This window comes from Ambystoma mexicanum, chromosome 10 (genome assembly GCF_040938575.1).
Source record: "Ambystoma mexicanum isolate Mex_15411 chromosome 10, UKY_AmexF1_1, whole genome shotgun sequence".
Classification (NCBI taxonomy): Eukaryota; Metazoa; Chordata; class Amphibia; order Caudata; family Ambystomatidae; genus Ambystoma; species Ambystoma mexicanum.
Genome location: NC_090932.1, coordinates 805,926,312 through 805,931,296, shown reverse-complemented (window position 1 = coordinate 805,931,296; position 4,985 = coordinate 805,926,312). Strand labels below are relative to the sequence as shown.

Sequence of the window (4,985 nt, the reverse complement as noted above, 5' to 3'; positions counted from 1 at the left end):
GGACCCTTAGATTTTTTAACCTTGTTGGTAGGTGCAGTTACAGGGCCAAGGGAGGCCGGCCAGAGAGATAGCAGGAAGGCGCGTGCAGGGGTCCCAATGAGGACACAATCTCTGCCTTACTGGCATTGAGGCAGAGGTCGTTTGCAACTCACCACAACGGAATTGCAGACAGACAGTCGGGTATGAGTGAGGAGGAAGAAGAGGCTGAGGGTAGCCTGAAGGAGAGCTGCGTGTCATCCGCATAGTACTGGAAGTTGGAAGTTGAAAGTGGCTATCATACAGGCTCAGGGGGGTCATGCAGCCATTGAAAAACCAGCAGGATAGGTTAGATCCCTGGGGACACCTCACATAGAGAGAGTGATAGGGGAGAGAAAGGACCCAAGTTTCACCTGGGATGGGCGGTCAGAGACAAAAGAAGGTTAGCCACGGCAGGGTCTGATCAGTGATGCCCAGGGTATCATAGAGACGTACGAACAGGGTGTTGTGGATAACTTTATCGAAGGCGGAGCAGAAGGTCTAGTAGAATGAGGACAGAGGGAGAGTTAGAATCCAGTTTTGAGAGCAGATCTTCACGGGTTGTCAGAAGAGCAGTTACCGTGCCCCTGGATGCTCTAAAGCCAGACTGGTGGTTGTGGAAGCAACCAACAGATTCAGCGTGGAGGGTAAGCTGAGAAATAGCCAACTTATCCAGAAGTTTGCCAAGGAAAGGAGTGATAGAGATCAGGCGATAGTTTGCCGGAATAGAAGGGGCAGCAGAAGGTTTTTTGAGGAGAGGGTGCACAAGGGAGTGCTTAAGAGCAGTTGGGAAACCTCCAGTGCGAAGGAGAGGTTGCAGAGGTTGGCTAAGGCTGGGGAGAGAGAATCAATGTTGTCCTTGATGGTTTTGGAAGGACAGGGTTCCCCCTGTTTGGAGGAGGCTTTCATTGACCAGACCAATCTAGTGATCTCCTCAGGTGAGATAGGGGAGAGAGAAGAGAGAAGAAGGGGAGGGGTGAGGGTGGCCAAGGGCGGTACAAGAGATGTTGGTGTATGAGGTGGAAAGGAAGAGAGAGAGGATAGGATATCCTGTGTTTTTAAGGTGAAGTGTGCAGCCAGGTCCGAGCAAAGGGCCTGTGTGGGTGCAGTGGTGGAAGAGGCAGCGATAGGATTGGCTAGTTCCTTGCAGATTTTCAAAAGGTCAACCGTGTTATTGGATGCCACGGAAATGCAGGCTTGTATAAAGACTCTTTTCTTGGAGCGGATGCAGAGTCTGTATTGCCTTTTCAGGCGGCGGCAGGCCAGTTTGTCAGAGGGTGCGCAGAGGAATCCCATTTCCATTCGGCTGCCCTGCACTTGTGTTTTAGGGCAACCAGTTCGGAGTCGTACCAAGAGTTTCAATTTTTGGTTGGCTTCAGTCATACCCTCATGACAGCTGCAAGAATATCAAGAGTGTTGGAAACTGAGAGGTTAAAGCTAGAGAGGGCTGTGTCAGGATGGGAGTCCGCTGCAGGAGTAGAAGAAGCAGAGTAGATAGAGGCAAAGGCAGCTATTGACATTCTTTCATGGGATGGATGACCTTGTAAACGGGAGGCAGTGCCAGGCTCAGTAGATCCGCAATAGGACTCTGAATGCCCCTCTGGTCGAGCACTGGATTGAATTTGTGCACAAAGTGGAAGATCTGCACTGGAGTGTGATCTTGAGACTCAACCCTACAGGGGATAGCAATCGTGACAAGATCAAGTTACTCCAGAAGGAACAACATATGATTTTCCTAACTTGTAGTGCTGAGATTGGGCTTAATGACAAAATTGAGTTGGGTGCATGAATGCGTTATGTGATAGGTGCCTGTACTCGTCTGGCTCGATGAGTAGTGAGGTAGTGCATTCCCTCTTTACCCTGTAGTGTACTGGTGGCTATATTTGCACCGTGTTTTTCAGTGTGTCTCTGTTCATGCCTTTGTGGGGATTTTTGTGCAACACGATATGTGATAAGTCCCTTTGCCCGTTCAGCTTGACGTGCATTGAGGTTTTATACTTCACTTTCATTCTGCAAAGTACAGGTTGATTTATCCGGACCACGAATTTCAGTGGGTTTATGCTTATGCCCTCAGGGGAATTTTATGTAAGTATATCTCCATAGGCTCTGTGTCAGGAGTCTAACAGTTTTTCCTTTCGAGAGCTACTTGACTGGTTAAACAGAATTTAATATTAACTCATGTGTAATGATTGTGGTTGCTGCTGGTACTACATGTATCAACTAGACAGATGGGGCATACTATGTTTACTAGGTTACTAGGTATTATCGCTTGCGGTTATAGACAGTACGTGGGTGTTTTTTCTCCGTGCACAGGTTTCATTGTATGCATTGATGGCCCGTGACGGTGTTCATTACTTTCCCTGCATTTGCATGGGAAGGAACTCGACCAGCAAGTGATTGGTTGGCGGGTTCCGATGAGTTGTCGATATGAACGTATCAAATTCTTTTCCCGTTTAGTCTTTTTGACTTTGGGATGGTTGACGCATCGGATAAATAATGCAAAAAACTTTTTTGGGGCGCCGACTATGAGAGCATAGCCTGATTGAGCCCCTGGTCGAGAGTGCTGCGTGTGGACTCAAACTACCACAACCACTAGCGTTGCAGTACACATCTGCAACGCATCAGAACACCCCTTACACCGGCAGGCGGTTCCTGACACAGCTGCGATGCAGAGTTTTTACAACTTATATAAGCATCCCGACAGCAAGTGAAATGTAGGTCTCCTTGCTTGATTCCGGGATTTCCTCGTAGGTGCTGCCTGAGCGCCACCTATACAGAGGGGTTACTCTGAACCCCTGACTGAACATCTATTGGCTGTATATTAGGTGAGTGCTATCCCCCCCTTGACAAACGACATTGGATGGAATCCGGGTTCTGACCCTTTTTATATTCTGAATATCGATGGGTTGTTCCCCCTGCTTAATTGGGCATAGTGTATGCCAGTGTTAACGGCTCATGGTTACTTTACCAACAATTAATGAACACGTTAGCCGATTTTAAGCAATAATTAGTGTCCCTCTGGGGTACTGAGCCGTGGGAGACATTTTTCTTATATCTTAATGTCCCCTTATTTTGAACAGGTTCCTCGACCTAATGAGGTTTTGATCAGCCTCCTGATATGTTCGCCATTTGACGACGACGCGCTGCTACATGGTTGCTTCTTGAAGTTGCGGCTTGACTGTTTGCAGGCTGGATTTGGTTTATTCCACAGGTACCGTATTTTGGCTACACTTTATACTTTCAATACTATACGGCCGCGAGAGTCACCGGCACAATGCTGAATCACATCTGTTTCCATTTTCTAGTATAACTGTGAACCGTGCGGAACTGTTCGTGCTTTTAAAGATAGAAGCCGTCTCTTCATGTTTTATGCGTCTCAGCATATGCCTGATTAACCTAAATAAGGTATGGCTGTTCAACTTCATATGATCAGCTGTCTTACTTAGTGGGTACTTGTCGCAGTCTCTCGTAGATCAGACATCTTTGCTGAACTTGTTTGGTGTTCTGAATGCTGAGGGGCCGTTATGAACATGGGTAATATGCTTCAGTGCCTCATAGTTGCTGTTTAATAAACTGGCAATTGTTTTAGTGCGTAATCATCACCTCAGCTTTTTGTGATGAAGGGAGTGCTGTGGTAATTTGAGCCTTGCTACAGGTGTGACATTCGGATGGTGGTCGCTAGATGAGGCTCTCAGTAGTTGTACCATTTAGCCTACCTTTTGCTTCTTTTCTGTTCTCTTTTTTTTTATTTTTTATAATTCAGCATGTGTCTGAGCACTAGATTTCCATTGTGTGACGGGGATTTGGAGATACCCTATAAATTCAAATGTGTACTCCTCAGAATTGTAATTTAACATTCTGGTGGTATAGAGGTACTATTGATTAGCCTTCTTACCCACATCCCATTTTTTCATTGTTCACAGGTGTACAGCATCTACTTCCGGCAGGATTAGAGTTCAAGTTGATGGTGAAGGCAGCAATCCGGCTGCAGTTACCACCTTTATCTACTGTCTAACCACGACATCACATTGACAGTGTGCATCATTGGTTAGCCCTGCTAGTGACCAGGAAAATCTGCATTTTTTAAGACGGCTTTCTGGCCGTTTCTTTAGCCTTCAAAGTTGCACAAACAATTCTTTCTGTGAATTGTGGTTGTTTTTTGGATGCATGCCCCTGATGAATTTCCCTTTAATGTATGTGATGTGGTTGTACGAGGAATGAAACATGTTGGGTTGATTGGGTATGATGCAGTGTGAGTCTTTATGTATAATTGAGTTTCAAGTCTAATGTGGGTGAATTAATTTTAGCCTTTTGTGTGTTTTTGTGAATAGTGATTGTCCCTCTATTCCTAATGTGGAACCTGATTCAAGGTGGTTCCCTTCATGGTCACTGTTCCCGTGTATTTTTTTCTTGAGTGTTTTCTTGTGCAATTTTCATATTTCTATTGTATTGTGTTGTTAAATATTAATTGCCTTTTTGAAGGAGTTTTTTAACTATTGTTAATCAATTTAATAAAATATATATATTTTGATAAATCCTTTGTTCTGAATGTATATTGTGCAGTGCTAACATGGTTGGTTGTTTCCTTACTTCAAGGTGGTGATATACATTTTATCCCCCCTCTAAGTTTGGAAGTTTGATCCAGCGAGAGGTAGATGCTTCACCTTTGCCATTTCACTGTCCACCAAACCTTTTGTATGATATGTGAAGGGTTTCCTTAGTTAGGGGGCTAGTTTGGTGGAGCATTATAAATACTCCGTCCCCCACCTCTCCTTGTGTCAATTTGTCCAGGCTTACTGATGCCAGAGGAGAAGAGAGCTTCAAGTGAGAGGAGAGAGTGGTCATTCCAGGAGAGAGAGAGAGTGAGAGGGACGGATAGAGGAATGTTAGTTGAGATGAGAGCATCCAGGGTGTGGCTGTTCAATCTGCGCTCATTGTGGGATCTCTCCCAACTGACCCCATGTGAAGAT

General features: G+C 45.4%; 1 long non-coding RNA gene across 1 annotated transcript; it reads left to right on the top strand.

Annotated features, from left to right (window-relative positions):
• The first annotated feature begins 2,727 nt into the window (after positions 1-2,727).
• Positions 2,728-4,492, top strand: LOC138491770 (uncharacterized). The gene is made up of 4 exons (XR_011276082.1): positions 2,728-2,840; positions 3,096-3,226; positions 3,321-3,420; positions 3,939-4,492. It is a non-coding gene; the product is annotated as an uncharacterized lncRNA (long non-coding RNA).
• Positions 4,493-4,985: the final 493 nt, after the last annotated feature.